This window comes from Danio aesculapii, chromosome 14, assembly GCF_903798145.1.
Source record: "Danio aesculapii chromosome 14, fDanAes4.1, whole genome shotgun sequence".
Classification (NCBI taxonomy): domain Eukaryota; kingdom Metazoa; phylum Chordata; class Actinopteri; order Cypriniformes; family Danionidae; genus Danio; species Danio aesculapii.
Window position 1 is genome coordinate 13,192,380 of NC_079448.1, and position 27,375 is coordinate 13,219,754.

Sequence of the window (27,375 nt, forward strand, 5' to 3'; positions counted from 1 at the left end):
CTGTGCCACCGTGTTGCCCACCAATAATTCATGACAACATGTTTTTAGTTAATTGTGTTCCAACAAAACAAAGTTAATCATGTTCCAACTTAATTTTATGAGTTACGCAAGCTGTTTTAACCTGTAATTGCTCCACCAAGAAAACAAATTTTGGGTTGCATTTCTTAACTCCTAATGTTGCTAGTTAACACACTCCATGCATTTTTTTTTTCAACGCATCCCAGAATTTGTAAAATATCAGCCTCTACCAAATGGTTAATGCCGGTTTATGGTAAAAGTACTGGAATTAATACATATACTATAAAAAAGAAAATATGAAGTGTAAGACCAGTTTATTAAAAAAATACTAATGTTTAATAATTAATGTTTAATACTAAATCATCTTTATTTTTCAAAATAACCATCAAATATTTTAGATTCTCATTTAACATGTTTTATTTTTTTGTATTTCTTTTTACAATAAAACCAAAATCAAGTATAGCAGTGCAACAGGATTATGTTTGTTTGACCTTTTTTTATTTTTTTTAAGCCTAAAAACTTAAGGCAACCAGTATTACCAGTTACAGTAAACACACAGTGCTTAATTTGTGACTTGCGAGGTCCTGGAACAGATCGGGGTAACGGATCCGGCATGTTACCCGAGGATGTAAAGGTGTCACACATGAAAGTGGAGCGATGGAGGGTGGCTGGAATGCGGGCCATTGGATGACGGAGGGGTGTTGCGGACTATAAAATTTAGAGGGATGAGGAGTAGTGGACGAAAGTGAAATTAAACAGTGGACGGGCAAGAAGGGCGGTTTAGGAGGAGATCCGGTAAAATGAGGTGCTGGATCAGATTTCAGAGGTTCCGGATCTGGCGTGTTCCGGCACAAATTAAGCCCTGAGCACACCACAGTGTATGTGAACTTCTCTGACATCATGATGTAATCTCACAACTGTCAAGAAATGTACATTTGTTATTGCAAAAAATACTGTACACTTAAAAATTTAAATACATTTATATTTATATTTATATTGCAATGCGTTCTTGTTTTTTTTGTTTTTATTTGCAATGGTGACTTACATTAACTGTATTATTACATTAATTATAACTCTATTTTTATATGAGTCATCATACAGCACAGGTGTCCAATCCAGTTCCTGGAGGGCCGCTGCTCTGCACAGTTTAGTTCCAACCCTAATTAAACACGCCTGATCAAACCAATCGAGTCCTTCAGTTTAGTTTGAAACCTCCTGGTAATTGTTTTGAAGCAGGGTTGGAACTAAACTGTGCAGAGCTGTGGCCCTCCAGGAACTGGATTTGACACCTGTGCTATACGCTGTAAAAATGTTGGGTTCCACATAATCAATTTGTGTTGGGATAACAAGAAGGAATTAAGTTAACTTACTAGTTTATACAAATTTAAATGGATTGAACTTAATTAGCTTGTGCCTAATCAAAAAAGCAATAATTGTTTTGTTTCAGCTCATTTTAAATAAGTAGGTTAAACAAACAGCAACAAGAGTGTAACTGCTCTCAAAAGCCTGTATATTATTCGACAGACGGTATTGCTGCTTCTTAAAGGGATAGTTCACCCAAGAAATAATAATTTTCTCATTGTTTATTCTCCGGCATGTGGTTTTCTTTCTTGTGTTGAACACAAAAGATCTTTTGAAGAATGATTTTTACTGAGACACCTCAACATCCATAATAAAAAATAGGCCTGCACAATATATCGGTTCAGTATTGATATCGCAATGTGCGTGTATGTAGTCACATCGCAGGATATGCAATGTTGAGTGGGATTATAATTGGTCAGCACAAGCGTGAATACATGAGATTTGTGGAGTCACATGCAAATTATAACCATAACAGAGTGAAACGTTAATCATTTGCATAAGTTTTAAATGGATTTCAAGAGTTTAAAGAGTTTATTCGGGCACAAAAAATGTGTAAACTCAAATAGAAATTATTGTACTGAATTAACACAATGAAGTCTACAGTGTTTTTTTCATTCCATAATTCAATTTTTGTATACCCTGAATACTGTTTGACTCTCTGGAAAACCATTAAGCACTCTTTATTTGACTTTTTCTTTTTGTTGCTCTATTGTAATTTATTTTTGCTCGCAATATGTTTGTTATTATTTATACATGATTTACATCCTTAGAAATTCACCATAATCAATGCTAATTAACCATTTTCTTTCCGAGTAGAGCTATTCAAGCCATCTGGTGGAATTGTATTCATATTGCAATATAAAAACTAAATATTGCAATGTCAGATTTTTCCAATATTGTTCAGTCTTAATAAGAAACATACTATGGAAGTCAACTGATGCCAGCTACCAACATTTTTCAAAATATCTTCTCTTGAGTTCAACAGAAGAAAGAAACTTAAGCAGATTTTGAACAAGTGAAAGGTGATTAAAAATAATGACAGAATTTACATTTTTGGGTGGAATATCTCTTTAACACCTGTGCAGATTTTATATTTATTTTGTCACAGCGTATTGAGGTTATTATCGAACTGTGGTTGTCTGGGGATGATTTATTGGAGCTGTGAGAATTGTAACAAACATCTTGTACCTGTTCAGACATGCCTTTACAACACAGACAGCGGAAGCTGAAGGAAGACGTAATTTCATGCCCTATGAAGGAGAAATTTTGTGAGCTCACACTGAAGTTTTCACAAGTAATCTTACTATTAACCTTAGGGCCAATTACCACTTTGTCGCTTTGTGTTTTTACAAATCTAATTTGTGAAAGTTGTTCTATTTACACTGCCTCATAGCAAGTATGTCTTAAGATATCGAATCTTAATCTTAAATGTGCATATGGGTCAAAGATGAGGCAGACATCTAAATATGTCATCTCAAGTTGTTTGCACGTGTTCCGTATGCTTTCTACATCTATAAAATATCCTTATAAATGTTTTAAAAAATAAAATGTCAGAATATAGGTGAAATAATGTTGTCATCATTAATTATAATCATTAATTATAATATATTAAAGCGCACCTATTTTACTCCTTTTAAAAGATGTAAGATAAGCCTTTGGTGTCGGTCTCCAGAATATATCTGTAAAGTTTCAGCTCAAAATACCCATCAGATAATTTATTATTGCCTCCAGAATCTGTCCATTTTGGTGTCTGAGTACATTGTAACTGATTTTGTAGCCTTGTGTCTTTAAATTCAAAGGAGCTGCTTGTTCCCACCCACTGTTCGGTAATTAGGCAAGTTATTGTATAATGTTGGTTTTATAGATTATCGGAAAAAAAATATAGCTTAAAAGGGCTAATAATTTTGACCTTAAAATGACTTTTAAAAATTAAAAAACTGCTTTTATTCTAGCAGAAATAAAACAAATAAGACTTTCTCCAGAGGAAAAAATATTATCAGACATACTGTGAACATTTCTTTGCTCTGTTAAACATAATTTGGGAAATATTTAAAAAAGGAAAAAACATTTAAAGGGGGGGATAATAATTCTGACTTCAACTGTATCTGTGATTATGTGTGTTAGTAGTAATGTGGTATCTGCCAACTGAAAGCCAGCATAACCCGCTTCAGCAACTTTGGCAACAGTGAAATTTACCTATGTAGATGCACTTACGTTTGTCCAGTGGCTTCTGAAATGGGGGCAGGGAGAGGTGGGGGGATTCCAGGAAGCAGGTTATGTGACACACCCTGATAAAGTTAAACACTTAAAATGGTCAAAATGTGTAAACGAATAACCTCAGGGTTTGGTTTCAAAATTCCAGATAACTTTCATGGTATGCAAGTTGCCATAGCATCAGAGTTCGTTAAGAGTGATTTGTGTGTGTTTCTTAAACTATATACTATATTTAGTGAGTGCTCAATTAAAACTATTGTAAAATTGATCTATTCTTATCTTGTGTGCTCAATCTGCTTCATTTTATTTTTTCAACGCTTTCAATAAAATGTATTTCTTATTATAGAAAAATATTTCAGCTTATAACAAATGTGGAAGCAATTTAATCAAGCAAGTATAATCCTACATTATCCTGCAATCATTCTTTATTTCAATTAATAGTTAACATTAGTTATTATATAATTAGCATCTAAGAAACCTTGTAAATCTTATTAAAAAAGATTTACAATAAATAATCTAAAATAAAGTAGAACTACCATGGGGACATGGGGATAACTTGCCATTTAACCGAGGAAGAGAGAAGAGGTGTGTCACGCTGCTTTTTTGGTGTCTGTTTCCATGGTGACTTGATTTCAGAGTTCTTTTGAGAATGTCTGTTGAGTTCAGGGTTAACATAGTCTGAGTTAACTTAACTTGCTCTCAGGACTGGTTTTGGTACAGACATAGCTTGAGTAAGCAGGTTTAGGCTTAATCAACCAGAGTTCAGGAGCAGATAGTAAGTAAACCGTTTTTTCTGGAATGAACACTTGGTATATTCATGATCAGGTAGTAAATGATCAGAGGGTACATTTCAAATACATGTAAATAGGCCATAATTGAACTTGATCATTTTTTTAATATAAAAAAATCAATGTGAAAGAATATGTCTTGGAAAAAAAGTCATGCAAGTTTGGACTAGCTGAAGTAGAGTAAATGATCAAAACATTTTCATTTTTCTGCAAATTAAGCCTGGTAATTTGGAAGAGTTTGTGTTGATTAGCAGAGAGGCTGACTGCAGAGCTCACAGTATGACATCTGTCTGCTGCAGGTGAAAGCTTCACCTGAAAGATGGAGAGAAAGCTCTCATTATCTGAATCCTGAAAGAGATAAAGATCTGACTTGACCTCCTGCTCCTTTCCATTTACTTCTTGTTTGGTCTCTTTTCTCTCTCTTGGTTGCTCACTATCGGAGCGATCCTAGCAGGTATCACGTTGCCTTTCATTCCAGCTCGAGCTGATGTGATATCTCTCTGATACTCCCCAGTTACCCAGAATCCTCCCAGCTGAGATGAGGCAAGGAATCTGAGCAACCTTGTATTGATTTAGTCCTTTGAGAGGGGAAAAATGGGAAGAGTAACAAGAGACGTTGTCGGTTGTCTTGCAGGAATTAGCTCAATTTATCAGTTTGTCTGAGGCTGGAGTCGCTAATGGAACTATAGTTTCTCCAGACTAGCGTTTCTATAAATACAGATTGTATATCAAACTCTGATGGAAGATTGCAGCAAGATATATTTGTACTGGTGTTGGTTTTTTATGTATTCAGTTCAACCAAAACTGTGTGGTGTGTGTGTGTGTGTGTGTGTGTGTGTGTGTGGTTCTGACTAAAACAAACCAAAAAAGTTAATATTATCATGGTCTACGCAGTGGAAAATGTAGCAGTAACTTAATAAAATCAGCAAACAATGTAAATGAAATATGACAACAAGATGCTGTGGTGGTAGAAACTTGTATTATTGTCTGCTAAGTGAACGAGTCATTCATAACGGAGATTCATTTACAAACTAATCACTCCCTCCATCAGAATGAGAAGTGAAAGCAGGCGAGGGGGTGTGTTTCAGGACATAGATTAGATCAAATCTAACAGGGAGGGAGATAATACATTTCCATGCACATGAACACATGCTCTTTGTCAGGAATGCCGGTGCGGTCTCTTATCCATCAATGCAGAAAAGTGATGTAAAATTATAATTTTTTCGTAATTTAGAAAAATAATTTGCGTACTGACCACTGGGAAAACTCCCGATCATAGATAGATGTATAAATTTACATTTAGTCATTTAGCATGACTAAATGTGTAAATCTCTGGCTCTGGACAGCCACAGTCCTCCACTGCACCTTGGTTCCGCATTCATTTCAAAGGAGCGCTACCCTGTATTAAAATGGCGGCTAATAAAGTACTTACCTTCAGATTACCGTTCATTATTTTCAAATGAGCATGCGCACGTCACGCTGACTCACGCAGAACCGAGTCAGAGTCCTCCAATGAAGTTTCAACACCTAACCAATATTATGATTTCGACAAGATTCATCGAGTAGCCAAATGTTGAAGAGTCAACTTCCTTTTGACATTGAATCAATGTTTTATCCTCGATGTAATAACCTTCTGATGCACCGACCAAATAAAGATCGTTGATTCAATGTCAAAAATTGATCGACGATTGATACTGACGCTTATAACCAATAATCGACATTGATTCAATGACAGCTTGCTATTTGGGTACCAGCTTGTGTGGTTCCTTGGTTATTTATAGATCGTAATATCATCTTTTTAATATAGTATATAAAAATATTGTTATTTTCACAGTAATGCACCCAAAGTACGTAAAGCCAGCCTGCACATTTGCAGCATGTTAGCCAAGCATTTCAAACTTTTTTTGGATCTCATTTAAAAAGTACTTATGGGCCTTAAATGTGCCTCATTTTGAGTTAAGAGAACAGATAAAGGTTTATGTGTGTAGATGCACACACACTACCTGAAATGAAATTGTAAAAAAATAAAATAATAAATTCTCCATTGATGTCCTTCCGCCTGCAGTAGGGCTCCATGATTTTTACAATTCTAAAAACATCAAAGAATCATTGAATTTAGTCATAAAATTGGAACTGACAGACAGTATAATGGGACATGTAACAGATTTTGGCAAACAGGCCTATTTTAAGTGTATGAATATTAAAGCAGGGAAATACTGCTGTTTAAATGTGAAATCTGCATGTGTCATTTGTTGTTGTTCATTATCTGCAGTCTTACGCAATACTGTTTTCACAAGACTGTCATGGCACGTTTATCAGTCATCATAATCTTAAACCCTTGAAAGTTTTTAATGTTTAGATATTTTTTTTAACAGAAGTACATTTAGATGTATTCACTTATACATTATATCATCTTTGCATGAAATTCCCCAAAAATTATTTACCAGTAAACACAAAAAACACAAAGTAAAAAAGGTTGATCTAACATGAGTAATTATAGAAATTTCTCACTGTTGCATTGTAGATGAATATAATCAATAACCCATGACAATGTATTTATGTTAACTAACTTTACCAAATAAGTTTACACTAGAATTGAGGTAGTCATTTTGAACATTTTAAATGTTTGTAATTAAGTAAATTTAACTTTTAAAATAAAATCGATAAGACTATTGTAAATCTGCATGTGTGATTTGTTGTTGTTCATTATCTGCAGTCTTATGCAATACGGTTTTCACAAGACTGTCATGGCGCATTTAGCAGTCATCATAATCTTAAACCCTTGAAAGTTTTTAATGTTTAGATTTTTTTTTTAAACATAAGTACATTTATATGTATTCACTTATACATTATATCATCTTTGCATGAAATTACAAAAAAACTATTAACCGCTTGTGCGAGGTGTTTCTAATACAAAGTCTATGGGGCAGGACGGTAAATTTAACGTTGTTTTCTCTTTTGGCTGTCGTTATCAGTCTCACATTTTTTTTTTTTTCTGAAAGTCTTGATAACACCATCGTGGAGTTTTTCTTTTATTATTTCAGCAAACAGGATTGTAAAAAAAACTTGTGTGTTTAACTCTTCACTGCACTCAAAAGACTGATTTATACTTCTGCGTCAAGCACAAATGGATGCTTCGGTTTTGTGTATACCTTATAATTAAAGTTGTTGCACGTCTACCAGTTTCCACCTCTGAATGAGCGAGTTTGAGCCTCTTGTACATTCAGGTAGTGTTCAGAAAGAACAGAACACCTGCACAGAAGCTCAACACAGAGGCACATAACCTACTGCCAGCTAGTGTTTCGGAAGTGTTATTCCAGAGCAACACAAACAGCACGCAGAAGTATAAATGCATAACTATGCGCAAGGCAGGTGCCGTGGGTCACATTGATTGCTCGACACAGAGGTATAAATCATCCTTAAGTTTACCCTACTATAACGACTTCCGCTACTGAAAAACCCGGTAATGTGAAAAGAGTCTATAATGGTTAATCAAATAAGTTAATCAAAAAACATTTCTTCATTACAGTAAACACAAAGTAAAAAAGGTTGATCTAACATGAGTAATTATAGAAGTTTCTCACTGTTGCATTGTAGACTGTTAAATATGATGTACATAATCAATAACCCATGACAATGTATTTATGTTAACTAATTAACTTTACCAAATAAGTTTACACTAGAACTACTGAGGTAGTCATTTTGACCATTTTAAATGTTTGTAATTTAGTAAATTTAACTTTTAAAATAAAATCGATATAACTATTGTAACTAGGCATGGGCCGGTATAAGATTCTGACGGTATGGTAACCTTGGAAAATAATATCCCAGCTTGACAGTATTGTGGTTACTGCTCTAAAATATGTTCCTTTTTAAATGTCTGTTTAAAAAACAAAAACTTTTCCCCCTTTATATTTTATTTTTAGAAACATTTAAAATATTTTGGAACAGTAAACACGTTAGGCTAAATAATTAAAATAAAAGTAATACAAAAGGAACTGTATAGCAGAAAAAATTGCCGGTTTTAAAAAATTGAATTTTCCATACTGCAGTATACCTTGAAAATGGTTATCGTCCCATGCCTAATAGTAACCTACACTGACTTTTCATAAATGTGAATATTTCATACTTTATTCAACTTTATTTTATTAAAATTGCAAAACACAAGTGTTCTGAGTTTTTCTACTTGCACTTGCCATAATGGCCAAATTGACTCCCTGCAGTTCAGTGTTCTCTACTTTTTCCTCATGCCTCTGTTGTCTAGCAACTTTCTGCTAACAAAAACAGAACTTTCTGATAGCAAAAACTTCAGACTTGTCTTTTAAACTTTCAATTTCGACTTTACTCTCTTACTTGCTGGACAAAGTAAGGATCTTTGGGGCGATCTAGTAACTCATAAATAACTATAGGCCATATTACAAAAAATATAATACCTTTTTAGGGTAACGACTTTATAAAATATATTACGACTGACATTCAATTATTTATTCTAAAATCTCAATAGAAACTTTCAATGTGAATTTAATGTGGCAAGTTCAATCCATAACAGTCTTATATGAACAGACAGAATGATCACTATAGCCATTCTAGTAGTTCCAAAATCCTGGTAGCTCCAGTGTTAACCATCTTTGAGTTTAATGTAATTTATGTTAAAATGACTTGTAAAGTCAAGTTGATTCAACTTAAAAAATGTCAACTCATTTTTTTTACACTACGTACCATGCAGAATGTTAATACTCTCAAAGTAACAGGAATACTGATAACATATTTTATGAATTGTTAAATAATTATGCATTAATTAAAACCAATTTTAATACATCATAAAAAAATTCAACCATTAAAAATGTAATTTAAAAAGACACAAAATAGAAAACCTAAAACAGAACTTGGGATGAAACAAAACCAGTCATGTCTCACAGGAGTTAATATGAGTGGGAGACTCATTATTTCAGTCTAGAAGAGGCAGAGATTGACTCTCTGCTGAATTTGTCAAGGCAAAGCGAAGCTTAGTGTTCAAAGAAATGCCATTCAAGGAGGTGTCGAGCTGGTTATTTGTGTCTTTGTCTTGAGTGCATGTTAAAGCATGTCGCAGCATGATTGTGTGCTGGCATGAGATTTTATTTATGCTAATTTGTTATGTAATATCTTGTAATATCCTCTGGGTGCTGCTCCGTTATCCATGTGCATCAATCCAGCCAAAAAAAGGCCGAACTTGAAACAGAGACTGTGTTTTGATGATGAAATACCTTTTCATTATTCACAGCCAGGATCTGTACCTGTGCCGTTTATCACCCTGTGGCATTACCACTACACCTCATAGTCCAGTATAACATATCAACTTTTGAGTCATGCCTCATCTTTATAGGGATGGGACTCATTTTCTGTTTGTCTAATAGTGACAGGTTATTTCTTATAGTTTTATTTAATATTTTTCACAGGAGATGGATTTAGAGACATCACCCCATGGGAATGTCTCATTTAAAAAAACAAACAAACTGTGTTTTTAGAATGTCAACAACAGATGGACTGCCAACAGCCTGTTTTTTTGTTTTATTGCTCTTAAGATGATATAATTTAATTAATCCGATGTTCACATATAGACACCATTAACAGTTAATATTTTGCCTTCGCTATACTGTATGTCAAATTCCTAAAAGTGCAATGAACTTGTCATCAACATCAGTTCCTACAAATGCCCATAAAACACTGCACATGGCAAAATTGTGCGAAAAAGCAAATGATTCAGTGGTGTTGATTAGAATAGACATCTAATGTGATTCTGAAAAGACTTAGAGATTTTACATTAGAACGTACAATGTAGTCAAGCGAATTGTTCACTATTCAATTATCCACCTATATGAGTTTCTTCAAAATATCTACTTTTGTGCTCAACAGAATAAAGGATGTTGGTAACCAGACTGTTGCCGTTTTTACTCCTGCTATTAAAGTTGTAGCACATGCTCATTGGAAATAGATGCTTCAGCAACATATATTTTTGTAAAACCACAAAAAGGTATTGCAACATACGTTTGACTGCAGTTTCTATGCATTCAGTTCAGACATTCAGGTATAATACATGCTGTGGAGCAGAATGTTGCCAGCAACTTTTGCTTCTTTTTACACTAATGATATGTACAGGCACATATTGTAGAGTATTTTGCAGTTCATTATGCATCTATTTGTACAACACCAAAAAATCTCACAAAACAATTTGGAAGTGTCTAAGATTTGTAAACGAATATATTCAGCTCATCTATCTCTGTATGGACAACTTTTCTGGCATGGTCATTTTGCTCAGTAGCTTACATTGCACGGTGCTATACTTGAGTTCAAGTCCAGTGAAGCATGGTTCCACAAATGAGGTAAAATGTACCCTCAGTAATGTTTTTTTCAGATTTGCAAAAATGTATTTTATTGCAGTTGTCCCTCAACCATTTTTTCACAACGGACCGGTCAACGCCGGTTTTTGGGGTGGGGTGGGTTGGGACTGGTGTAGCAGTCTGAACTGGTGTAGCATTTCCTCAGAGGATGACAAGCTGTCAAAACATTGCTGCAACTCTGATACAAGTTTTATCTATAAAGAAAATTTACACTGCAGTGTTTGGGTATTCTGTGTTTGTCTGAGATAAGTCTACCGAAATGAGTATATTTCATCTAAAGTACGAAGCTGATAGGTTAGTTCTTGTCACATGACTCACAGAGCTGATTTTTTGACAAATTGGTTGCGGATCCATTCCTTGGCAGTTTGTAGGTCCTTCCCTTGGCCTTTCCCCCTTCATAAACTTTTCAAAGACATCAGTTTCTTACTCATTTTGCTAGCTTGTGGGTTAAATTTGAACATATAGGTGATTGAGATGTAACCGAGAGAGTGCGGTTATTTTTCAAAATAAAAGATCGATGAAACTCAGATAATAAAGGAAACTATTTATTTATGAAAATTAATGAAAATTAATAATTTCTTGTGTGGCCCAGTACCAATTGATCCAAGGACCGGTACCGTTCTGTGATCCGGGGGTTGGTGACCACTGTTTTAGTGGATCTAGTGCATTTGTCATTTGAATTGTGTAATGAAACGTACTCGGAACAAAGTATTTTAGCTTTTGCAAAAATGTAGGCTGAGGCACATGTTTCCAAAAAGCCTGGGTTGGAAAATGAAGAAGTATTTTTTTCAAGATACTTCAAGATATTATTTCAAAATAAGCTTTTTTTTATTATTTTTTATCACTTAGTACATTGAGAGAAGTGGACCTGACCTGCGCAGCACTTTTTTGATTTGGTTTGTGTCTTGAAGAATCAGGGGTAATGTCGTTTTCTCCTTAACTTAAACTCTAATATAGCAGGATTCTTTGAGGCCTTCAAACAAAACATCTGTTAACAGCTTCAGAGCTCACAATATGTCTGCCTTAAAGGATGAGTGGGAGTGTGTGTGGTTTGGCAAAAAGTTGCCTGTTGAAGAATCTCTTGAATGATGTGATGGTATCAGCAGTTCAAGTTGGAAGATGACAGTAGAGCACGTGTTATACTACTGATCCTACTATACATGAAGAAATGAATGGATTGGTTCACTCAAAAATGCTAAATCTGTTTTTAATTACTTATCCTTACTTATACTGTTCCAATCCCCAAGGACCTTCGGTCATCTTTGTGGTTTTTTTCACATAAAAAGGGTTCTTGGAGCCTCATATGATTACAATCAACAACTTTGAATGTTTGACAATGTTTTTGGTTCCTTTTCTGGACTTTGAACATCTTTATAATGTTGCTGTCTAGGGTTGGGTCAATAGACTATTCCATCGCAGATGGCAGATAGATGGCGATCCTCTGCCCCGGTGAATCTCTACAAATGCCCCCATTTGCACTAATACATCTTTAATTTTAAAATGGCATTTTAGAACGAAAACGATCTACGTCCACACTGGTGTTTCACCTAGAATTTCTGAAAAGCCCTCCTTCCACACTATACTGCTAAAAACGCACATCACGTGACCACACAAATACACACTCAGTCATGCGCTGCAGTGTATGCGTCTGAGCTCCAGCAGTCAGCAGGCGCTCTGAGCACAAAACCCCAGAGAGCAGTGCACATTGGACAGTTTATCAAGGATGTACCACTGGATCGCGTCTCACTATAGTTGTTAAACGTGATATTTAATTAATCTTGTCTCTATCTAACGACTCTTCTGTTTTTTGAATCTATCAGGTAACAGGTTACAGCAACAGTACACTGCTTCAATCTTTCACTTTCATGCTTGTACTTAGTCATTTTACTTAGTTGGTTGTTTATCTTTTTTGGTGAACAAGTTTGTCGACACCATTATAAAGACACAACTCACTCTGCCTATTCATGCCAGAGTCCTGTGATTGACAGGTGGTAATTTGTGTGTAACTTGATCTTTATTTATTTATGATTTGGTTATTGGTAAAACAAAGAGCATGCGGGTCAGGTAGTTGAAACGGTAGGCTACAAATAATTAATTTATGAATAATTATTCATAAATGATTAATTCACCGCCACCTATGATGATGATGATGCCATTGTCCATTGTGATGTTTCACATTAGACATAGTACTATGCCAAATTTGTCGACATCGCCCAAGTCTATTGCTGTATATGAAGGGCCAGAGAGCTCTCGGATTTCATCTAAAATATCCTAATTTGTGTTATGAAGGTGATCGAAGGTCTCAGGGCTTTAAAAATGACATGAGAATGATTTTTGAGTGAACTAACCCTTTAAAAGTAGAACATTAATACATTTGTCCATTTAAAATTGCATCCTGGGACTTTGGCAGTCTGTTCCTGTTTCCTTACGCCAACTGTTTTTGTCTGTATAATCTTCCTCAGGAAAAATGGTCTGTAGCTTGAACTCAGGTCAAGTTAAGCACCAAAGTTTACTACTTGATAAAATGTATGCTGTCTTTTCACAGCCAACTGTTGCTTAGAGACTTTTGTCACAGTAGCGGCCTCAGAAGGAGGCCCCGAGAGTTTATGACACTGGGCTGTTTCCAGAGAAAGTGCAACAAACAACATAAATGTAACGGTCTGTCATCCATGATGTGCCAAGTAGTTACTTAGTAGACTTTTACAGTAACACATTAACAAAATGAGTGACCGATAAAGAAACAATTCGGTTTATTTGAGAGGGGAATGTTAGATTGGTGTGCTAATTTAGTTTTGTTTTTAACGTGGAAATTACTTTTGGGCTTAATCTTGATTTGTTGTGTGTGTGTGTGTGTGTTAGTGTGTGTGTGTTAGTGTGAGTCTTGCACCTTTGGAAAGACTTGAATTATTCAGTGCTGTAGTGGCTCTAGACCACTTGAAACCTTTCCTCAATAGAGGCCTGGCTGAAAAGAGAGCCAGAGCTCGATCCAACTGACTGAAGCACGTCTAAATATTTAATTCATCCAAGGCCACAAATTCTCCAGAAGCACTGATCAGTTCGCTACGAATTCTAATGAGGGTTTAGACTCAGGATTTAGTTCTACCTGACTTGAGACGGGCAACTTGGAGAAGAGTCTGGAATAATAAAGAAACACATTATCTAAAGTGCTAGTGGTCAACTTCTTGTGCTGATTTTCAATTGGTGGTATGGATTTCTAGCAGGGTTGTCTGTGGCTGTTTGTGAAAGAGTTTATAATAATTGAAATGCGAGATCTATTTACAAGATGAAAAAATGATGCTATCATCCAAAAGTTGAAGGCTGGTAATATATATTTTTAATGTTTTAAAAGTTACTATTCCTAAAGAACTTTTTTGAATTGTTTCTTTAAGTATTTGACAAATGTTTCTTTAACATTTTAAAATGCATTTCTATGATGCTAAATCTGATTTGAATCCTTATTTGACAGTCATTATATATACTGTAATGTGAATAAGACTTATAAATTACATTTTTAATTTTCTGGTAATTTACCAGTATATTACTATTAAGAGATCAAATGTGTTGATGAGATGTTTTTTTAAAAAAGTAAATCAAAAACAAACAAGCAAAAATGTATATCTAGGGGTGTTCCAGAAAGCAGGTTATGTAAAACCAGATAAGTTTATCCATGTATATAAGTGAAAAACCTCAGCATTCCGTTGTAACGTCTGGTCGTAAATTTCAGGGAATGTTGCCATTGCAACGTATGCTCTGCAGGGTATCTGCGGAGTCTTAAAGTGCTAAAATGTCTTAAATCTGAAAAGAAAATGTTTAGACCTTAAAAAGTCTTAAATCTACTGAAATATTGTGTTGTAGGTCTCTCTTTCTTTCTATCTTTCTTCATTTTTCTTTGTTCATGTATAGCTACCCAATCTGGCCATTAACACCTAAAATCACCAACAATCCATCTCAATGAAACTTTTAACTTTTTATAAAAAAAAATTGTAATTTAATTACTTTTCTTACAGCAGCATTTGCTTAATTTCTCCATTTATTTACTGCTGAGGATACTGACCTGACACACACACACACACACACACACACACATATATATATATATATATATATATATATATATATATATATATATATATATATATATATATATATATATATATATATATATATATATATATATATATATATATATATATATATATATATATATATATATTTTTTTTTTTTTTTTTTTTTTTTTTATTGTGGACAGAAGTAATTGGCAGCTATGTTTTGTTCTATTCTTGGTAAGGATTATAGGGTTTGTGACTTGATATATTTAACATTTTATTTTAAAATATTCAAACAAAATTATTATTGAATAAAATTGTAATCATTTAATTGATAGGCCAGGTGAAATTCTTTTCTAACTAAGATATTTTATTCATGATGGTCTTAAATTTATTTGGTGAAACCTGCAGAAACCTTTGCTCTCTAAGTGTGTTGTAGGTTGTGTTTCAGGTTAGTTAGTTTAGGTCAGTTAGTTCACTTCTAAACTATATGAGGTGTGCTTGTATTTCCTACATTATTTCTTAATGTATTTTTTAAGTTCTTAATAAAAAACTATTTTAAAATAATGTTTATTTGTACTGTTATTTATTTAATTTACTTTTATCTCTTATTTTATCGTATGTAAGCTGGTTTAGGGTTAATTTACCCAGAGTTCAGGGTTTAGCAAATGGTGAGTTAACTTTGCTTACTATAACGAACCCCAATTCTTGCAATATTCTGGTACAAGTACTGGTAAAATTACAGGAATCTTTCTGTGAGTGACCAATGCTAATCTGCCTGAGCTCATACTACAAAAATTTAGTCCTACTAAAAATCAGCTTTTTTTTGGTTATTTTAGTGTTACGGAATAACACAGACTTGTGTTTTGAGCTGCACAATATTGAATGCAAATCTGACATTTGTGATGCATTTTTTTTTTCTGTATACAATTGAAGGCAAAATTATTCACTCTGCTGTGAAATCTTTTTATTCTTTTAATATATTTCCCAAGTTTTGTTTAAAGGAGAGATTTAATCACACAATTTTAAACATAATACTTTTAATAACTACTTTCTAACTAATTTATAACTAATAACGGATTATTTTTGTCTTTGCTATGATGACAGTACATAGTATTTAACTAGTTATCAAAGATACTAGTATTCAGTTCAAAGTGCAATTTAAAAGCTTAACTGGTTAATTAAGCTAACTTGGCAAGTTAGGTTATTTAGGCAAGTCATTGGTTTGTTCTGCAACTAATAAAAAGGTAACATTTCTTAATGGGCTATTAACATATATAATATATTTAAAAATATGTACTGATTTTATTCCAGCCAATCTAAAAGGAAATAATACAAGAAAAATATATTATAGGAATTATTGTGAAAATCCCATTGTCCTGTTAAACATCATAGGTAGATATTTTAAAAAGCTGATAATTTAGTTGTCAACTGTGTAAAATGTATTATCTGAAATTGTATAATTAATTAAAAAGCTATAATTATAAAAAACTTTATTTAAGAATAATTAATTTACTCTTGCCTTTCTATCAGCTCGAACCAGTCTGGCCATTCTCCTCTGACCTCTGGCATCAGCAAAGCATTTGCATCCACAGAAATGCCGCTCACTGCATATTTTCTCTTTTCCAGACCATTCTCTGTAAACCCTAGAGATGGTTGTGCATGAAAACCCCAGTAGATCAGCAGTTTCTGAAATACGCAGACCAGACAATTTAGCCACGTTCAAGGTCACTTAAATCACCTTTCATCCCAAATTTGATGCTCGCTTTTGAACTGCAGCAGATCGTCTTGACCATGTCTACATGCCTAAATGCATTAAGTTGCTTCTATGTAATTGGCTGGTTAGAAATTTGCATTAACGAGCAGTTAGAGAGCCTAATAAAGTGGCTGGTGAGTGTAAATTATAAGACGTAGCACTGTTAAATACAAAAGGACAAGGATACATGTTAAGTAAACAGTTTTTGTTTCTGTAAAGTTTAACTGCATTCAGTTAATGTATGCGATCAACCCAATGTAAAATAGCCCTTCATATGCTTCACACATACTAAAAACTATTAATCTTTAAGCCTACAAACATAAGCTTTTTTGCAACTAAATGCTGAACAATTTAACCCGTTTACAAAGCAACAGGTTTTAAAGACACCTAAATGAGAGACTTCACCCTGTTATGGTTAAACAGTGTAATTAATCTGCTTATGTTCTGAACTGCGGTGCCTGAATAATATCCCTACTTGACATTGCACATCCTGAGATCCAAACATTACTAAATATTATGCAAACCCACTCCATACTTTATTCATTTTTGTAAATCCTATGAAATTGCTCTTGTAACAGTTTTATTTTGAGCTGTTTTGGTCAAAGAGGGGTTTACCAACACCGTCTCACTCAATCTGTGTTTTGTAATGTGTTGATGGCCTGCGTTAGCATATGCGCGCTCTGTATGCGTGTGTGTGTATCGGGGGATGTGCCTGTAGGCAGGAGCAGTCTTGTCTCTCTTAATTTAGCCCCAGTGCAGCAGTTCATGTAGCCCTTTTTCTTTCACTCATTATATGATATGGCACTAAGCTAAAGGCTACATTATGCAAGTCACCCTCCCTCCTGATAGCACCCAATTACAAACACACACAGTAACTGAATGGAGAACGCAGGTTAGCAGGTGGCATCATTTATAATTAACGTGACTGATGTTTTACCTGTGATTTCCATATGGAGAAACGCAGGTGTGAGTGAGCACCCCATGCGCATTAAAAGTGTACTTCTGTTTCACTCCGGAGCAAATCAGACATGTGGATGTTTATGTTCCATTCTGAGACGACGTGTCAGGGCAAAACTGTTATTAATGAATACTTAAGTGTGACAGATTTATCGTCTTTGACATGTTTGGAGAAATGGATTGTTCTTAATTATTTAAAGGTATAATTTGTGGTGCATAGTTAATATTTTTATGGCGACACAGTGGCTCAGTGGTTAGCACTGTCGCCTCACAGCAAGAAGATTGTTGGTTCGAGTCCCAGGAGGCGTTTCTGTTTGGAGTTTGCTTGTTCTTCCTGTGTTTGTGTGAGTTTCTTCCCGGTGCTCTGGTTTCCGCCACAGTCCAAAGACATGCGGTATAGGTGAATTGGATGAACTAAATTGGCTATAGTGCATGTTTGTGTGTGAGTGCAAGAGTGTGTGGGTGTTTCCCAGTACTGGGCTGCAGCTGGAAGGGCATCTGCTGCATAAAACATATGCCAGAATAATAGTTGATTCCAGTTCATTCCACTGTGATGACATCTGAAATCGAGACTTAAGTCCCTTTCACACATACAGACCTTTCCGGAAATTACCGGAAAGGTCTGTATGTGTAACAGGCCTTTTTTTTTAAATACCGGTAAATTAGTTAGTAAAGGGAAGTTGTAACATTACCGGTAATTTGCCAGAATGCTGCACTGTGAAGGCTGAAGGAAGATTGCCAGAAAGAGCGCGTTCATGCTTAGAACGCGTTGAAGTGAGATGTCTATATTAGCCAATGAGAACATACAGACGCATTAACATCCGCACTGTTTATGAAAATAAAACCCTTTGAATATTTTTCAAGCCACATTTAGCTGCTAGATGTTAGTCAGATCACGTTTCCGTGTTTCTTCTTAATGCCAACTGTGTAAAAATTATCGATAAAATGTTTATGGTAAGCCGTTGTTTGTTTACCTTCAAGATCCGCTTCCTTTAGTTGCTTGACACATGTGCACTTGAAGCAGTCGGTGAGCGCCAGCACACACATATTATGAACATCTCGACATGCGAAAGTTTTCCTCCATATATGTTTTCATCAAAGTTGTCTACAATACCTATCCATCCACAGAGTTTGTAATGTAATCAAATGTTTACAAATACAAGGGCAGCCGTTTAGTGGTCATTTCTGGTTAAGGATGTCAGAATTTACCAGTATTTTGGAATGGATGTGTGAATGGTCTTTTCTGGAAAAATTCCGTAACGTCCTTACCTGTGTGAACAACGCTTTTTAAATTTTTTTTATATACTGGGAAAGTCGTTCTGGAATTTTCCGGATATTTACCAGGATCACTGTGTGAAAGGGGCTTAAGCTGAAGTAAAATGAATGAATGAATAATATTGTCATGAAAGTGCCACCATTTGACTGCTCAAATATTTGCCTGTATACATTAAAGCGCAAAAAAAAAAAATAATAATAATAATAATTAAACCAAAAAATGCAAATTCGGTCATGATTTGTTATTCTTGTTACAAAATAGTTTGAGTTTTTATTTTTTATTTTTTTAAGTACTAAAGGAGTATGTTGAAGTATGCTTTCTGTGAAGTCAATTGGTGACAGGTTTCAATGCTCCTCGAAATATCTTCATTTGTACTCGACAGAAAAAACCTCAAGCTTCTTTGGAACAAGTCATGGGTGAAAAAATGATTCTGAGAAATGAAATTGTGAGAGAACTGTCTATTTAAGTCTTCAATTTACATGTGATAGCTTTGTGTAAGAGACCGATGGAAACTGAAGTCATTATTTACTTAAGAATTTGTACTTTTTGTTGAATCATTGAGGCATTCAAATAAGTAAACCAATATCTTTATTTACTTATTTATTGTCTAAAGAGTCAATTTGGTTGAATGTTTTGATTTATGTATTATTTAATTTTTAAAATGCTGTTTCTTATAAAATAAAAAAATATATATTTTATCATCTTTTTGTATGATTAAGGGATTTAAATGTAGGCGTTTATTCACAAAGTTTATCATTGCACAAACATTTGAGCACATACAACACGATCAATGTAAACATGCCAAGTTAGATTCTCATGTGCAACTGTTAAACGTTGGATACGAGTAAAAGCTAAAAAAAGCTTATTAATATTAGGTGATCTGTGCTCTTCAAAAAGCTTGGATTAAATCACTTGATTCTTGTGGATAAATTTGACTATGTCTTACGGAGAGTTTTAAAGGGCACCTATGATGAAAATCACCCTTTGTAAGCTGTTTGGACAGAACTGTGTGTAAGTACAGTGTATTCACAGTCAAATTGGAGTGATAGAAATTTTCTGACTTGAAAATGGGATCCAAATCCCTCCCATTTTGAGGCCTTTGTAACGACATTGTGTGTGACTCAGTTTTCATCAACTCAGTCCACAACAAATACATTAAATAATAACTTACTGTTACTCACAAAACTTACGTGAGATCTGCTTCCTTGATGTCTGTCACTGTGCTGTTTATCTGACACAGCAGAGGCGGAGATTGAGGCACACTCTGATAGGCACGTGGCAATGGTGGGCAGGGAGAACTAGCATTAAAGGCACAGGCAACAAAAACAGCTACATAGTGTTCAGAGCAGAAAATTCTAATACTCTGAAAGACATGATAAATAATTTGATGGGTGTTTTGTACAAATACATTCTGCACACACAAAAGACTTCTCTTAAATTTTGAAAAAGGATTAAAATAGGTGCCCTTTAATGCAAAATCTTTCGGTTAGGATTGAAATGAGGGATATAAAAATCTTTAATCTGTGTTCTGAAAAACAAATGAATAAAATGATGGTGAGTAAATGTGACCCTAGACCACAAAACTAGTGTCCATGGGATTTATACATCATTTAAAGCTTCATAAACAAGCCTTGATGTATGGCTTGTTAGGAGAGGACAATAGTTGGCTGAGATGAAACTCAAAAAAAGATTAAAAAAAAAAGTTAGTTAATAACTTTTTCTTTTGTCTTGTAGATATTGAGACGATCAAAAAGTCACCTTTTAAGTTGTGCAAATTAGGTTCTTAGCAATGAAGATTAATAATCAGAAATTAGATTGATTTTATATATAAATAATATCTTTATGAAACGAGATCTTTATTTAATGTTCTAATAATTTTTGTCATGAAAGAAAAATCTATAATTGTGACCCATATAGTGTATTTTTTGCTATTACCAAAAAAATACCTGTGCCTTTAAGGTTCATGGTCACAAATGTAATATATTTTTCATTTTCATTCATTTTTAAACAATTTTAATACTGTATTGTAAAAAATCTGAAGGATCTTTCCAAAAAATAAACTCTGAAAATTTAACTGAAAATGTCACATATATTGAAGCTTTTTCCTTCAGTGTTGTAAGTTTTTAATCAAACCAATCCTTATACTGTACAGTGGAGTTTTTAAAGCAGTTTTGTGGGCATTCAGGGACACCGATTAATGCTTCTGCTAATGGGTCAGAGAAATAGGAGGGAAGTATGCCAGCGTAATCTGTATGGTCAAAATCACCTTCCCGCTGTCATATTCAAACACACCCGCCTCAGATGGAGAACATTTAGACAGGACGTGACAGCCTGTTACTAATGTAGTGTAGACATTTACTCTTTGCACTTTGCAGAATAGCCCAATAATTCATCACCATTACCCATCCAAAAAGTTGTCATAAGTCCCATAAAGCCAGTTTAATATGATAGAATCTCCTTTGGGGATGCCCTTAAAGGTAAAACATAATTTATAAATGAAGTAGCCTGAGAAATGTTATTTCTTTCACCTTTTAAAAGTGCAAAGGTTTTAGTTTTGGGATTGAGTTCAAGTCTGGCTAAAGCAAAGACTAGAAATCTTACGCTCTTTTCACATGGTGCATCAGATTTGTCAACGCATTCTCAACGGCAGTTCATAACTTTTTTTTTGATTGACTGGCTAGTTCAAACAAAATCATACGTTCAAATTGTACGTTGTATCGTACAATACAGTATGATCTGCTTATTCCCCCAATGATGGTTGGGTTTAGGGGTGGGGTTGGGTGCCATTCCTCCTTTTTAAAAATAGATTTTTATACAACTGAACTCATATAAATTCATATGAATTAGCCACTAAACTGACAAGATGTAAACTAGTTGTTTCCTCGTAAGATCAGGCTGGTGTTGACCCTTACCATTGACTTTGAACGGAGTGATGTCAGGTGTTGCCAAACTGAATTGTGGATCTGTGGAGTCGTGTTTGGTCTGTGGGCAGAATTTGAAAAATATTAAACTTTTCAAATGCCAATGCAGGTGTCAGCCAATCAGATCATTTTATGCGAATACCAGTGCAGGCATTAGCCAATCACATTAATTTTTTTTGACACTAGCCAATCGCTATTTTTCGAGCAACATCAGAAAATAGCGGTCTGTGTAAATGGAGGAAAAGCTTATTATCATGGTTCGTTATCACTGAGTGATTTATGATCAATCTTTATATACATCTTTATACACTACTTCTACTACTATTGTACATTTTTGTGTCACGGTCCAAGCTGGATGTGATTGGCTGTCATCACTATGATAAGGTAAACAGGACATTAAAAGGATAGTTCAACCAAAAACGAATTTCGCTCATCATTTGCATACCCACATCCACTTTTTCTTTAGTTTCTTTAGATATTTAAAAAAAATATTGGAAACTAGTAGTAATTAAATACATATAATTGAATTTAATATGAATATAGTAAACCTGCCCAGAAACATTTAAAGAAAACATTTTATTTACATTCATGTGCTGTTGTCGGGTGTTAATATTTCAATACATGTGAGGTTTTATTTTTGACAAATAAAGATTTAAGGAATGCATAAGCACTGCTGTTTTACTGTGGTAAACCAAACTAACAATTAAAGTTTAATTTCTACTTAAATGTGCAGTAGTGTTACAATATATTTGGTAATACTTTATTTTGATGGCCCATTTGAGTATTAGAAGACTGTCTGCTTAATATCTGTTGATACTGCCCCTTCAACAGACATTTAACTGACTATAAGAAACTGCAATCACACAACTTACACTAACCCCAACCTAACAGTCTAATTATAATCTAATGAGAATTAGTTGGCATGTAGATGCAATGTAACCTTAATTCAACAAACGGACCATCAAAATCAGGTGTGACCATATTTTTTTCCCTGAAGAAAAACGTAATATAATATAATATAATATAATATAATATAATATAATATAATATAATATAATATAATATAATATAATATAATATAATATAATATAATAATTCATTCATTCATTTTACTTTGGCTTAGTCTCCATTTCAGAGGTCGCCGCAGCGGAATGAACCTCCCAACTATTCCAGCACATGTTTTACACAGCGAATGCCCTTCCAGCCCAATAAACACAATTCTCATTCACACACACCATACATTATGGACAATTTACTGTATTCAATTCACCTATGATGATGTAAACAGGGCGTTAAAGGGATAGTTCAACTAGAAATGAATTTCAGTCATCATTTGCACACCCACATCCGTCTTTTTCTTTAGTTTCTTTAGAAATTAAAAAAAAAATGTTGCAAAACTAGTAGAAATTTAGCACTTTTTTTTTACCTACACTGAAAATAATTATTTAGTGAATTTATTAAGTTTTTAAGGTAAGTATTTGCAGACCATTTATTTGGACTGAGTAGCAACAAACAACTTAAGTTGAACATTACTAAATGTAATTTGTTTGTTTAAATTCAGCCCATATATAAATCGTTTGCAACTTTTTTTCAGTGTACTGTTGAAGTCAGTGTTTACTTTTCAACTTTCTTGAAAATTTAGTCTTTTTTGTTTTTATCAGAAGAAAGAAACTAAGAAAACTCGTATGTTATTTGAGTAATAGGTATGAAACCACATGAGGGCGAGTTAATAGTGTGTACATTTTCTGTTCTGGGTGAACTGTCCCTTTAAGTGTGTCTCTGTATAAATGGACGTGTGGTATTCATGGTATTCATCACGTTATAGATTACCAGTCATTTTTAACTTTGGGGGGTTCCCATGAAAATAATAATACAGAATGGATTATTTTTTTTTAAGATGTAAAAGATTGTTTCCTCTGAAGGCTGGATTTAGGGTTAGTTTTAGTGTAAAATGACTGAATATACACACTGTACAGTAAAAAAAAAATACTTGCATCTATGGAAAATCCTCATAAAACTTGAAAACTCAACGTGTGTGTGTGTGTGCGTGTGTGTGTGTGGTCCCCACGGTCACTAGTTAGCTATCAGGAGAATAGCATGTGACTAGGAGAGACCATGTGGCCATTGCATGTGATGTCTCACACACTTTGGGATGGCAGTGTTAAGCCACGGTCGCACTGGATTTTGGGCATGTGAATTTACTTCAGACCCCACGCAGCTTTTGTGTGTTTTGTGAACTGACTGAGTTGTCCATCTGGGATGCTTGGGTCTTCTGTTGGCCAAATGTTTTTTACACTTTGCTAATTGACATGTTATGGCTCACCAAACCGATTGTGACTTCTGCTGTTCGGTTTCTAGTTATTTTAGACTGTCTTTGTTTTTTAATCCGTTCTGATTTCTATGTTGTTGTTTTTTTCGTCTTTTATTGGTCCATTTATTCACAAATGCATTATGGTGAAATTTAATAATTTTATTCAGCTAGGATGGATTAAATTGATTAATCTTTTTAAAGTGTTGCAAAGCATTTTTATTCCAAATGAATGCATTTCACTTAATATTCATTGGATAATTATAGGGGTTTCCACAGGAATATTACACAGCACAGCAGTTTTCAACATGATGGTGATGATGATATAAGCATTGTAGAATGATTTCTGAAGGATCAGTTCACTGAAGACTAATGACTTTGTATTTAAATAAATGCAGCCATGCTGAGCAAAAGACACTTCCTAATAGTTTGATCTTGATTTTCAATTGACTTTTAAATAGTGCAGGTTGTAAATTTTTATATTAAATACTCACACTTTTATTTAGAACATAAATATAAAACTTTTACCTAGAAAATGTTTTAAAAACATTTTATTTACATCCACATGTACAGTTTCCAGAAATTGATAGTTTGATTACATTGAGGGTTTTGACATATTTTCTGGCAAATGAAGAATTAAAGCATGCATAAGCACTGTAATTTTACTGTGATGAACCAATGTAACAATTCAAAGTATCATTTTTATTTAAATATGCAGTAGTGTTACAATATGAAGTTTTTCTTCAGGAAAATAATATATGATATTATATCATAAGATGTAAAATCATTTAAAATTTAATAGTAATGAATATATAATATAATATAATATAATATAATATAATATAATATAATGATTATTACTATTAATGGTATAAAATAGTTTTGGATTTCTGAAATGGTAATGTAGACATTAAAGAGATTAGCCTTAACAAAAAAGGGCACCCAAAAAAGCATGCATCCCTGGCCTAGATAAACATGCTAAGCACAAGATACCATTTAGTAATTTGCTCTTGATTTTTAATAAATTTTTGGTTGTAAAACTGTATTAAATATTTGCAATTTTATTCATAAAAATATAAAACACTTTTACCTCAAAACATATTTTAGCAATTCCATGCAAATGTTAACCTTTCCATGAAAAAAATTTATTTTCTCCAAAATAACAAAACCGTTTCTGCATTTTGTTTTGTTTTTTGTTGTTAATTTGTGTAGGCAAGTATTTACAGTGCTATAAAAATACTCAAAAATGTCTCTGTTAATGTTTTCAAACTATTATATTTGATTTACCAAAATTACACAAGTGCCAATTTCACATCTGTCATTTCCACAACAAAGCTTTTTCCTCATAAATACAAAAATGTAAATATAATAAAATCAATTGTTTTTGTTCTACAGTGAGCCCACTCTTATCCTTCTGATTAGCGTTATTTCTTTTGGGTTGTGCAGTTTAATTGACAGAATTTGTCTGAATTTGTAGACTTTTGTAGAATTTGCAAATGTCACATCCATAACTCTGGAATTGCTCATTTTAAAAAACATTTTATTTACATCTGCATGTACTGTTTTTAGATATTGATATTTTCATACATTGAGGGTTCATTTCTGGAAATGAAGAATTAAAGCATGCGTAAGCACTGTAATTTTACTGTGGTAAACTAAAGTAATAATTATAAATAAAATTTAATATAATTAATATAATATAATATAATAAATACAATATAATATAATTAATATAATTTAATATATAATGAATATATAATAAAAATAATATAGTATAATATAATAAATATAATATAATTAATGAAATGTAATATATATAATTCAATTAACATAACATAATATAATATAATAAAATATAATAATTATCACTAATAATTATATGAAATGGTTTTGGATTTCTAAAATATGAAGATAATGTAGACTAAAACATAAACCTTTAAAAACAAAAAGTGCACCAGACTTTCATTAAAAAAAAAAAAAAAACATAGACCCAAAATATTTTGAATATTGATTTATTTTTTTATAGTGCAGAAGTTCGACTTAACTACTCGCATGTATTCAAGATATAAGGTAATTGTCTTTTGGCCTCTGTTAAAATCATTCTTTTTTTTTTTTTTTTTTTTAATGAAGCTAAAATGAGTGCATTTCATTATTGTGGTTATTATTGAATAACTTTATTTCAATATCTCTGGAACTCTCTTAAGGACATTTTTTAGCAAAGTGACACCAGAAAAGATTTTTTAACACAAAAGATCTTATTTAATTTATGTATTCATTTGTTTGTTGATTTGTAAGTGTATATTTATTATTGAAATGTTCCTGCCATGAAAATAACCTTGGTTGCTGACATGGCATTAAATAAAAATACATTACATATTTCCGTATCTCTGAGCTTTTTAATGTATAGTTTAGTTCAATCTACACAGATCCTGCTAGGTTTGTGTGACCTGAATGCTCTAAACATTTCTGCTTCATAGAGAAATACTGTTTGTACTTGTTGTATCTTCAAAAAAGCATTTACCGCCTCAACATTTTGTTTAGAGCAGTGATATTGCAGCTTTTCTCTGCGTATAGTCAGAATCTCTCTGCCCTTGTTTGCGTGGATGTGACTATTAGACTCAACCTACAGTTTAACCTCTCGTGGAGGCCATTGTGCTTGCTTGTGAGTTTTTCTTTCATTCCTGTCTGTCATCCTTCTCTCCCATTTGTTTGCTAGATTTTTGTGCTTGAGGTCTGTCAGAAGAGGTCATGTTTACCCTGAATGCGCTAAAGCCAGGAAGGACAGATTTTCCCATAAGGCATTGCTCTCGCGGCCCTTTCAGAGTTCACTCTCAATTTCTCTGTCATACCCCATTAGAGCCCCAGACCTTTGATACAGGCCCTGACACCCACACAACACTACGCCGTAACTGAGAAACACCGAGCAATGCTCTTACAGATCCTTCAACAGAATACATATTAAAAAAAAGCTAGATGAGAAACCTTTAGACTGACGAACACTGTTAAAATTCAATAATTCATTGTAAATGGATATGTTTTGCTAGTACTTATTTAAATCTCTGAAAAGCTGTTTGATTGAAAACACTGAAAAATTGAGATTTAAAGAGCCTCTATTATGGGTTTTTAAAAAATGACCTTCCATGCAGTGTGTAACAGCTGTAAGTGAAGTATCCAGCTAATGTTTAAATCAGAAAGTGCACCGTGTTTAAAATTGATTGATCTATAAAAGAGTCGACTCATAGTGCTTCAAATGAATCGTCTTGATTACGAATCTTTAGCCGTGCCGACGTGACATTGATATGGAACTCAAATCCCGCCCATTTGTTGTGCACACAGACCTGGGAAAATT